Genomic DNA, 13,096 nt, shown 5'->3' on the forward strand with positions numbered 1-13,096 from the left:
TATTTTTTGCGTATTGTGCGTACACAAAGTTTTGTTCCACTCTTCACGTCCTTTAGGCACTTCTGACATACTGTTATTAGCACTTTTGATATTTCGTGATCAAAGTTTTTGAGGGGTTCGTGCCCTACCTAATCGTTTTTTCAAGATAATACGAAACACGTATTCCCTCATTTTACGTCTACAATATGTGTGTACAATTTTGTTCACTTCGGTTCACTTGTTTTTGCCTTTCGAGCGTCAACTGTCTAAATTTTTGGTGGGGGCTTTTAGCCCCTAAAACTGTTTTTCCGCAGAAAATAAAAAAAAAAACACGTGTTCGTTTATTTCATGTGTAGTATCTACCTGCCATTTTTTTTTTTTTTCAAAATCGGAGTGTTACACTTGGGAAGTGTTACTTGTAAGGATATATAGTTCAAATTGTTTATGACATGTTCATGTGTAGAAGACTCTTTATCACGTTAAATATTGTTCTTTTTTTATTTTCTTGTTTTTAGATTTTCACCTCGTTGTTCAGTGAGAATCCCTGATAACCAACTGGGCTTAAGTTTTTTTTTTGTATATATATTCTTATTCCTTATTCCGTAAGATCAGGATTAGGTATCAGATTTCTGGTCTTTCGGTATTTATGACCATATTATCCGGTCACGTATGAGAGATGACTTCTCTTGGCGATCACATTATCCGACGAAAGACAAGGAAGAAAGGATTGGGGAAGGAAGGAAGTTCCTGGGACCTGTACCTTAGGTTCATTCTCGGCATTCTCGGCAAAACTCAGGACGTCTGGCTTGAAAAAAGGTTTTACACATTTTTGGTCGTGTGTTCCCATTAAGAATCGAACCCGGGACCGCTCTTGTCTCCTTCTGCAACGTCTAGGTTATGAAGGACGGAACCCATTATTAACGTGGCCTCCTAACCACAACTGGGGATTGAATTCGTTTCAAGATCAGCCGTTTATTGTATACACCGCTCCCCACCATATTATGTCTCCTCCAAGAAAACTGGAATGCGGAACCACACCACCGATTCAGGTATAATATTCGTGAAAAAAAATATAAGAAACATAATTCGTTTTTTTTTAAAAGTGAATTGATACGTTGTTTTTATCGCTATTTCCTTGTTCAGCACCTTTACATTACGAAAGAATAATTTTAATAAAATAGGAAAAGAGTTTCAGGAGAAACGTGGAAGTTAATTTTGCTCCTGTAATACACATGTCTAGGCAACACACAACACTCACATTTCTTTCAGAGTAACATAACATCCAGGCGCTATACTCAAGAATTTTCTTTGTTTAATGAAGCGTGAAAGACAGTGTGAATTTCTCTTGAAGGGATTTTCCATGAGTTTGCATCACTGGTTCACTTCCATCGACGTCCAATAGAAATAGTGTTCCATGCGATGAAGCGAAGGAGCGCATACGTTGTTGAGAGTAGCGTGTTCGAATAGCAGCTGATGGCACATACAAAGTTCGTGTCGGACAGTTTTTGCGTGTGCATGACGATGCGCGCTAAGAGGTTCTTCTTTCATTAAAGTTATTTTGGTTGTTCAACATCTTCAGTGATTATAGACATGTGGAACTGATTGCACACGTTACGTGGCCATTCCGTCGATCTCAAAATAGATCAACCGTACAATCAACTGCGGACCACAGTTGCGAAAAAAAATAATCACATCTTGCAGTTTCTAGATTTCCCATGTAGTTACTGAGTACAGTAAAAACTCGATTGTGAATTTACAGACTGAGGAATTTAGTACGCCTGCTGTTTTCATCCTAAACTGTTGACCAACTCATTCGGTAAGTTTCCTGCAGTGTTGTCAGATGTATCTTTGTAGTAGTCAAATTCGTCAGTTTTCCAGACTCTGTTATTTTACAACTAATATTCTTTGCTTGTAGTGCCCATCACAGAGTATTTTTTTTAAATATTAAAATATTTATTCACAGATGCCTGCTTTTAGCCAAATAAGTAACGTGAGTAGTCATGACTTTTATCCTTGGTGTTAGTTTTGTTTTTACTCAGTATCGCGAGGCAGTTAGAATGCTGCTACGAGTAACAAAATCCCATATATAAAAATAGAAGAGGAGGGAGCCGATCACACATCATTTTCTTACATTCCGGATGCGCATAGCCCTATGTGAACTAGTCTTCTCCGATAATCTATATTCTAGAGCGCCCAACTTTTGTGTTCGGGTCTGCGAGTTCCATTCCCGGTTGTAGAGCTATGAATGTATTACGGTAGTCTCAATCACCTTAGATTGCAGGATTACGTGTCCCTCAGTGTTGACATGAGATCCTAAACTTCAATAGAAAAATCCTTCTTGAGATGTAATGTCAGGGAGTTATTTATTTATTTATTAGCAAAATGCCCGTTTTTCGCACGGGTGAATACATTTCATTTTGGATATAAATGGCATCAAAACTTTCACCAATCACATTAGAGACCCCCAAAACTATGAATCCGACACTAATATCGGTCACTTTCAATTATTTTTACATGTCACCATCCCCCCATAGGTGTATTAATGGGGGCTGCATTTGGTTTGGGGGCATCGGAAGTATCGCTATTTATCTCAGCCAGCCCGAAAGCTATGGATTCGATACTAATATCAATCGTTTTCGATCATTTTATATATATATCTCCCTTCCTCTAATCTGCACGGTCGAAGTGAAATGAGGAAAAAACATTCGATGCCCAAACCTCATCCATGTTGGTGGTTTCAAGAGTTATTAAGTCACAAACATAGTCACTTTCATCTCTCTCTCTCTTTATCTATCTATCTATCTATCTATCTATCTATCTATCTATCTATCTATCTATCTATCTATCTATCTATCTATCTATCTATCTATCTATCTATCTATATCTATATCTATCTATCTATCTATCTATCTATCTATATATATATATATATATATATATATATATATATATATATATATATATATTGGACTTTGTTGCGTGGTGTATTGAATTCAACATTGTCACCTCAATTGCACTTTCCTGATTGACTGTGAGGAAAGTAATTTACGATTGCGTTTTGAGAAGTCTGAAGCCTATATCATTTATCAGGATTATTAATTGGAAATGCATGAAATTTCTAGTTTTATGTTCTACGATTGTGCACTTTAGGCTAAAAGAAACAGACAATGATAACAAGAATTGGTGAGGTGGTAATGTTGGAGGAAACGGAATATCCTGACGAAAACCCAGGAACACGATTAGTGTAGCCCATGAAACGAAAAGTTTCTCGTCTCTGAGGAAATGAGAGGAGAAATTTTAGTCGTCTCGTCAGCGACACTAGCTTACCCACGTCTTAGATCTCAACACATTATTTTGTGTTACATGATTCATGGTATAAAGACTATAGATGTTTTAGTAAATGTTTTAGTGCTGAAAATTAACAAAGTGATCGTACGAACACAATGAAGAGTGTTCATCAGCATTTACAGATACACAAGTCATTACACTACATACTCCAATAATAAACATGGTTTAAATGTTGTCATATCACACCCTTTATAACGAGGAACTACATAATGTATACGGTTTACCCAACATTGTTAGGGTCGTCAAGTCTAGGAGGGTTAGGTGGGCGGGTCATGTAGCTAGAATGGAAGAAAGTGGAAACGCTTTCAAAGTCTTGACTGGAAGACCAATCGGAAAACGACCATTAGGAAGACCTAGGCGCAAATGGGAGGACAATATTAAGATGGATCTCGCAGAGATTGGAATACAAAGTAGAAACTGGATACAGTTAGCTAAGGATAGAAGTCAGTGGAGAGCTTTCGTGAACGCGGCATTGAACCTCTGGGTTCCATAGGCCATAGAGTTAGTTAGTTAGTTAGTTAGTTAGTTAGTTATATCACACCCTTCGTACAGCTCTTGTCACGCGGAAAGAATCTGATAACTTCGAAATGTAGTTTTAAGAAAAACCAGGGCATAAATTTTGTACTTGAATTTGAAAAATGAAATTAGTCGAGAATGCCTTTCCAAGAATCGAGAGAAGATAATCTTCGAGAATAGACATGAGACGAGAATTATACAGAAACTTTATTTTTTGTCTCGTCTCGACTCGTGGGTAACGCTAGACACGATGTTCTACAGTCAGAAACAATATTAAGTATAGGTTGGAGCTGTCATTTCTTATACCTCCAACCAGGGTCGGGTCCAGGATTTTCTGAGGGGGGTGTACCATAACTACCAAAAAGAAAATGTCTCATTGAAACTCTTCAAAGCGACATGTGACAATATTCATTACACCTGACAACGCTGATACATAGAACGGAGGGGGAGGAAGTATTTTAACGTAGGTTTAAGTGATATACAGGAAAATTTGTTCTGTCTTCCTGGCTTCTGTTTTCGTCCCAACTTGACAAATGTTATATTGCTTTGCTTGGTGAATCCTTTTCCTTCAGCCGTAAACTATTGCTTTTGCACAACTCCTCTTTCTTTTAAATCCCAAACGGAAACATGACGGCAGAAAGTTCCGGAGAGTGTTGCTATTTTCACTGCTAGCTTCTCATTTTATGTAGTGTATATCTACAACGAAGGGGGGTGCACGTGCACTGGTGCATCCCCCTAAACTTAATATTGTTTCTGACCGTACACCCCAAACTGATATGGCCTGGAGGAACATTGGCTCAGTCGTAGAACGCTTCCTTCTGTTGCATGGGGTACTTGGTTTGATCCCCGGACAAATAAGTTTGTGATGGAGAACATCTCATCTGTGGGTTCCTCCGTTACCTCTCACATTCTCATTCCACCAAATGTTCGATATCATTCACTTGCCCTAATCGCGATTTCCCTTAACCTAACAGACATAATCGTGAGATGTTAAGCTGAAAGGTTTGACTTCCATTTTCTTATGGCCTGGGGTCGAGCCACAGACCCGTCACACTGAAGCCAAACATACTACTGACCCATCGTGTCCCCTAACATTACTAATTAGGTTAAGTTCATAAGACAACAAAAAGAGACACAATCAGTTTTGGAAGTTCGCTGAACTACTTCATAAATGATACTTCATACTTGGGTGTAAAATATTTTTTTTTTTAATCAAAGATTGGACAAAATGTTAACCCAATTTTTACAACCAAATCATTTTACTAATGACCATAAACCATAACATTTTTTAAGGAGTTCGCTTATGTGTGAGAAAGAAAAATAAGGGAACGTCTCAGTCGGATCGAACATAGGACTAACGAAAGGTTGACAAACTCTTTTGTACAATGTTTTATGAGTGTACTAAAGGCTTCTAATGTAGTTCACAAAAAACAATATAGTTTTATTAGCTGTTACACTATAACGAAGCTTATATATTTACCGTGTATATCCGTCTGTCTGTGTTCTTATCAACTCAAAACGAATTAAAAATAAGTATAACCCAAAACCCAAAGGGTGTAGAGAACTATTTTCTCATAGTTGTGCCTTGTGAGACCACCATAACTTTCTGAAATTTTCAACTCCAAAAATATAAAAGACTATAGATATTTTATAATTAAAAAATAGATCTCTTTATTTATAATTATATTAAGTCCCACGGTTATACCGGCTACGCTAAAGGAGACGGTGATGGTGAGAAATGAATGAAATGGTGGAATGGAGAAACTGGGAGGAAACGAGAACTCCAAGAAAACCCATGTGTACGGTGTTTTTCCACCACAAAGTTCATTTGGCGCGAGCTGGGATCGAACCAAGGACCCTATGCACCAGAGATGAACGTTCTACCACTGAGCCACCGCGGTCCTAGATATTTTATAGTTAGAGTTTCCACCATAATACAGTAGTCTGCAACTAGGAAAGATGTAGCAAAAAATGGGTACCGCTTCGTAGAAGCCTTTTCTTTCTCTTTGAGTTTAACGTCCCACGATTATGCCCTTTAATCTAAGGGAGACGATAATTAAAGCAAGTGAATGATGATGGAGTAATTGGTGGAATGAGTAAGTGGGAGAAGTCGGGAGTACCCCGAAAAAACGCACGACCACGATGTTGTTCACCACAAACTTACTTGTCCAGGGAACGAACCAGGGACCCCACGCACCAGAGGTAAGCACTCTACTACTGCCAACGTGTCCCCACTTCCTAAAAACAGGAGAAATGTTCAAAATGGTATATATTAGTAACGAGGGTTCACGAACTGAAAATTATGAGTAAAATGTCAAAATATTGAAGGAAACAGTCCACAGGACCAGTTTTTGACGTCAACACAAATCATTGGAGTCACTTCCTTGTGGATATATTTTATCGTAAGCGTCTTCAGCAGGGGAGACCCATGATTGATTCCCGGTGGGAGCAGATGTGATTCGAATCCCACATTGAGCTGTAGGTCCAGATCTTATACATCTTCGCTGACAAATGAGACTCTAACTTGAACTGTAATCAACGAACAATAAACAAAACAACAAATAACACCTTTTCGTGGCCATGTGAAAGCGGGTGGTTTCTCTGCATTTGGTCGACGGTTGGATTCTGGGTGATTGTGTTTGGTTTCGATACAAACTCGACTTTACAAAATAGTTAGCGTCTCATGTAGGCATGGTGCTAAAAAAAGAACGTCAGATTTTAATGATTGTTAAGGACAACATTATTATTTTCGGGTTGACGATTGTTTGCACATTTCACGTGTAATAATTTGATAGCATTCTTGTATTTTGTAAGAACGGGGTAATCCAACATTAAAGGAAAACCCAAATTCAACATTTTTCTTGTTCCTCACTTCAACCATAGGTTAGTGGGCAACATGGAAATTTGAGAACATTTCTCTGCCTTGGGAGAGCTGTTTTGTGCTTTGATAAGGTATCTTCTTCGTAACTGCATCTAGATATTCTATCCTTGGTCTTCCTCTTCCTAGTTTTCCTTCTGGCTTTCCCTCTATAAGCACGGTCATCCACTCGGAGTGCCGAATAAGATGGCCAAGCATGCTGTTTCTTCTTTTTCCTATTATCTTCATGATCTGTCGTCCTTCATTAGCTTCCTTTAGTACGTCTTCATTCCTTTTACTTTCGGCCCATGATATGCGCAGCATTCTTCGCCAATATCACATTTCAAATGCTTCTAGTTTGGGTATTTCAGCTTTTCTCAATGTCCACGTCTTTGATCCGTAAAACGCTACATTAAATTCGACATTAGCAATATTTAAAGAGAAAAATGTCCAAAGGCGAGACATATGACAACTGATAGATCTCATGAAGGCAAATAAAATGATCTGTGTGAATGTAATATATATTGAGATCCAAAAGGAATGGGAATGAGTGGCGGAAACTTCATAACGAGCAGTTGCATAATTTATACCGTTTACCAAACATTGTTAGGGTTATCAAGTCTAGAAGGCCAATGTAGTCAGAATGGAAGAAAGTAGGAACACTTTCAAAGTTTTAACTAAAAATCCAATCTGAAAATGACCATTAGGAGGACAATATTTAGATGGATCTCTCGGAAATAGGAATACAAAGTAGAAACTGGATGCAGTTGGCTAAGGATAGAAGTCAATGGAGAGCTTTTGTGAACGTGGCATTGAACCTCCGGGTTCCATGGGCCATAGAGTTAGTTAGTTAGTGTAAAATCTTATATGTAGGTTATAAATGAACTTATAAATGAATGCTGTACAAGAAACACGGCACCTATTAACGTGAAACTAATACAAAAATATGTCCTTTCTATTAACACTAGCGAGGTGAGCGTAGGGAGTATAATTAACCAGAAACTGATGCAACTTATGATTTAATCTTAAATTTTAGTTTCTCCTTAACGAAAACAATGTCTAAACTCCATGCATATATTAATCAATATAGGATATAGAACTAGACTAGATGATACTCTTCTGGGTAAATTATTATTCACAGTTTTCGAAAAAACGAGAAAAAATATTTGTTTCATGGGTATAGAAAGTATATCCTTCGCTACGAACTCTAATCGGCAATTTCTGCGTATTCGTTCTGTGGTAAAGCGCTTACCTCTAGTGTTTGAGGTCCCTAGTTTGATCCCCGGCCAAGTAAGTTTGTGGTGGACAATATCGTGTCCGTGAATTTTCTGGGGATACTCCCATTTCCTTCCACACTCTTATTCTATCAATTATTCCATGAACAGACACGTCTCTTAATCATCATCTCCCTTAGCCTACATAATAGTGGGAGATTTTGTTTCATTTACATAATTGGCAATTTTTATTCTGCTTCAAAGTATTGCATGGAGTGAATATTATTTTTTAAAAATCCGTTCTTAACTAGCAGATTCATTTTGGTGTTTTTTTTTTTTTTGTATCACTGAAAGCCACAACACTCTTTCAAAACAAAAAGTTGCTGAAATTTACTAGTACTTCTGGTTTCAATACTGCACACAGAAAAAAAATCCGTATGAGGTGTATGTAAAAATGTAGGCTACATGCGTAAATCTCGTAGTTTTTGGACTTAGCGTACATCCTGCACCAAACATATAACTGGAAAGGTATGTTTCCGTATAAGTATTCCATCTATAGCACAGGATAACCTATGCTGCATACAGAATTCCGTTGTAAACTTGCGGATTCCGTACATTTGTACACTATACCGTTGTTCGGATAATGGATGTTTCTCAGTGTAACTCCCATGGATTGCAAACGGTAAAAAAATGTCCAGAAGCCGTTTCATGCAGTTTATTCAGGGTCTCAAAGATATCTCCTCCCTTAAGCATCTATTGAAACCAAAAGTGGTAAAAATCAACTTTTTCCGGTTTCAACGTTTATCGTCACAGAAAAAACGGTAATAGATAGCAATAAGAGGTTTTCTACAATTGATTTTGATCACCACCCTCAACACTACTAAAACCATAAGTAGTTGAAATTTGCTATACTTTTCGTTTCAATACTGACATCCACAGACCAAAAACGACAAAAGATATCGAAAAACGTTTTTCGTGATTGATTTAGCATTCCAAGAATATATTCCATTTCCTCTATTAACCTGTACTTAAACCGGAAATGGTTCATCGCCATAGGACAGAAACGGTAATAGAGAGCGATAAGTGATTTCTACCAATCAAATTAGCTTTTCAAGACAACATGCCATCAGTATCAGCAACAACCTATGGAATCCGGAAGTAGTTAAAATTTACTAGTATTTCCGGTTTCAGTATTCATTTTCATATAGGGGAAACAGTTTGAGATGTCGAAAAGTTGTTTTATGCAATCAATTGAACGTTTCAAGAATAATTTTATCCTCTACGTTAACTCTCTATTTAAACCGGAAGTGATAGAGATAAAATGTTTTCGGTTTCAACGTTCATCGCCATTAGACAGAAATGTAATAGATAGCGCCAAGTGCTTTTTCAGGAACTGAATCGACGTGTCAAGAGAATATGATATTATACCCCGCAACACCCTACGGAAAAAGAAAGTAGCTGAAATATAGTAGTACTTCCATAGAGAAAAAGCGGTAAGAGATATCGAAAAGTGGTTTCTTGACACAGATTCAGGGTTCAAAGAATGAATTTTATCTCTTCTTTTATCCATCTACTCAAACCGGAAGAGGTTATAATTTCTGTTGCAACACTGATCTTATAATGGATAAACGGAAATAGATACCAAGAAGTAGTTTTCTGATATTACATTCAATCCGCAAGAATATGTTTCACCACTGAGTTTATTTCTCTATTGCGACCGGAAGTAATATACATCTATTAGCACTTCCGGTTTCAATATTAGTCTCCATAGAACAAACACAGTAAGCGAAAGAACGTGATGGCTTTATATATAGAATCAGCGTCCGAGGAACAAGGGGAAAAAAGTAAGAGATAGCGAATAATGACTTTTTGATATAGATTCAGCGTCCGAGGAACAGATAAAATGTATGAGATAGCGAGTAATGGCTTTTTGATATGGATTCAGCGTCCGAGGAACAGATAAAAAAGTAAGAGATAGCGAGTAACGGCTTTTTGATATGGATTCAGCGTCCGAGGAACAGATAAAAAAGTAAGAGATAGCGAATAATGACTTTTTGATATGGATTCAGCGTCCGAGGAACAGATAAAAAAGTAAGAGATAGCGAATAATTACTTTTTTGATATGGATTCAGCGTCCGAGCAACAGGTTCTATCTTTGATCTTATTATTTTACTGCAACCAGTAGTTGTAGATGTACTGAGTCAAGTTTGAGTGTTAAATTTCCATAGTTTGGAAGTCTACCGCAGTTTCACAATTTGAAACGAAACTCACTTGTTGTAATATATTATATACTATCTGGAAGGCCTGTCCTTTGCTCAAGAAGAATAGGTATACGGAAAATATTTGGACTCTATTCTTCACTTTATGATACGCATTTCCATAAAAGTGTAATTATAAATCTGATAAGATACTCTACTTTTGGTATAAAGTTTGTACTTCCCTACCCTCTTAGGATATGCTCGTTAATCAATGTGACATGACGGAAGGCTTAACTAACTGTGTTCAATGATTTATTTCGAATGGGTAAGAGGTTCACCGTGATGTAATCACGAATAAGTAAGTTTGTAGTGGACAACATCGTGTCCGGGGGTTTTCACGGGTATTCCCGTTTCCTCTCACATTCTGATTCCACCGATTCTTCCAACATAATTCATTTGCCTAAATCATCCATGGGCCGTTAAACTGAAATATTTCGTCTCCGAATCGCTAGGGCGCACAATTTCGGCGAGTGTGATTGCTAATTTTATTTCCAGTGGAAGCACTAAAATATTCCATAGCTGACCTAGTAGCTAAATGAATCGAGGAGCTAGCTGAATTAAATCCTACCAAACTCCGACCCAGAAAGACAGAAATAGTGACGCCTGGGAGGTGATGCACCGACCACTCATCAGGCCGTTGAGCGTGTGCCTTCTTCAACTGTAGCACCAAAGATTTTATTTTACTCATTCTTTCTATTTGTAAGCTATTTCTTTAGTATTTCACGTACGCGCCTTTGGCATGAGGACCCTGGTTCGATTCCCGGAAAGAGCTTATGTGTTTCGGATCCCACGTGAAAATGCAGGACCACGTCTCATATAGCATCACTGCTGAATGGGACGTTAAAATCAAAATCAATCAATCAATCTTTAGTACTTCAATATCGTGTAACTAAAGAATACTGAAAATAATGTAACTGCTTTGTTATCTGTCTCCCCTTCAAGTCTACTTATCTCTGTGTATACCTACTGAAATAAAGTACTAAATGTAGTTTTTTTTAGTTTAACGTCTCTCTGTTATGAGCCGACGCTAGGGGAAGAGTGATGATGAGATGTGTAATAATGATGGAATGACGAAAGTGGAAGGAAACGAGATAATCCAGAGAAAACTCACACACATAATGTTTGCCCACCCAAAAGTCTACCTCGGGAGCTAGGATCAAATCAAGGTTTCCACGCGCCATAGATTAACGCTCTATCACTGGGCCATCGTGCTTTCACTTAATTTCGTGTTGCAGATGCCTATGGAGGACTCTAGCCGACCATATGGCTCACATTTTAGGCGGTAGTGTGTGGTCAGTGTATCGGTTCCCAACGTCAAGTATCTGACGTATTCATGCCAGTAAATAAAATATTAGATAATGCTTGATATATAAAAGCAGAGGAATGATTCCTGGGAGTGAAACAAACAAAAAATTTCCAATAAATATGGGGCGAAAACCGCGTCGTGTAAGTGTTTTAGGCCGCCGAAAGCGTGGGAAAATAAACTTTAGAGTTAAATATTGCACAAACTACACAGCGTAGACGTGATGCGGCATGATATCATCAAAGGATTCTAACCAGCTTTATCCAAATTTGCAGTTTTCAGATTTGTGCAATGGCGGCGCAAGGGATTTCCCAAAGGACGTTAGGGATTCCCGGACACATTATGACGTAAATTAAGTGGACAAGAGCATGTAACACGTCTCACTCTCTGGAAATAATATACGTGGAAGGTCAGTACTCATACACGCAGATTAAAAGATGGCGGATGAGGTAATTATCACTGTGCGTGGTTGCATACCTCCTCAATAGGTGCTAGTAAAGACGTTGTACAAGAATTCACTGGAAACGACACGTCACTACAATGTAAAAATACGTACAACATAAGCCGATAGGTAACAGAAAATAAAGAATTTCCGATTGCCGATCTGATCATATTAATGACATCATATCGCTTTTAATGCTTATCTGTTACTACTGCTACTGTCGTTTAGTTTATTTGTGTTTTGTAATGTACATAGCCGTCTGTCATTTTCTTCAGTATCTTTCTGAGCTCCTTCGTGCCTAAGCGATTAGCGTACGCGCCTTTGGCGTGGGAGGCCCGGGTTCGATTCCTGGAGGGAGGTCATGTGGTTCGGATTCGACGTTAATCAGTAGGTTCCGTCCTATAACCTCGCTCCTGAAGGTGACGTTAAACTCAAAATCAACTCAACTCTACGAGAAACAGGATTACTGGAAGCACATAAGAGCAATGCCGGGCGAAACAGAACCGTACGATCTGTAGCTTTTGATAAGGACGTTCTTGCTTGAGTTCAGAGAAACCCTTCCACCAGCACACGGGTAGGCCTAGTAGATGCTGAAATTAACGCCCATCATAAACAGGTATGGAACGTGATTCACGAAAATCGTATGTACCCTTTTCATGTCCTAAAGGTGCATGCATTACACGACGCTGATTATCCACGTAGGCTTGAGTTTGTCAAGTGGCTACGCGAAATGCACGCTAATAAACCCCGCTTCATGCCTTATGTTCTTTTCACAGATTAAGCTACATTTTCCTGTGATGGAGTGTTCAAGACTCACAATCAACATTTGTGGTATGAGTCAAACCCACACTGAATATCAACTCGTGCCCATCAAGAACGGTGTTCTGTAAATGTGTGGGCAAGAATCGTTGATAATTATATAATCGGACCGTACCTACTACCACAACGCTTGACCGGATGGAAGTATCGCATATGTTTGGAAGAGGTTCTGCTTGAACTATTAGAGATTGTGCAACTGGCTGTTCGTCGAAACATGTGGATTATACACGACGGTGCTCCAGCACATTTTGCTGCGGAAGTGCGAAATTTCTCTCAACGCATCTATTTGGAACAAATAGATCGGCAGAGAAGGACAAGTATCTCGGCCATCTCGCTCACCAGACATTAACCCCTTACATT

Source organism: Thermobia domestica, chromosome 17, assembly GCF_964235325.1.
Source record: "Thermobia domestica chromosome 17, izTheDome1.hap1.1, whole genome shotgun sequence".
Lineage (NCBI taxonomy): Eukaryota > Metazoa > Arthropoda > Insecta > Zygentoma > Lepismatidae > Thermobia > Thermobia domestica.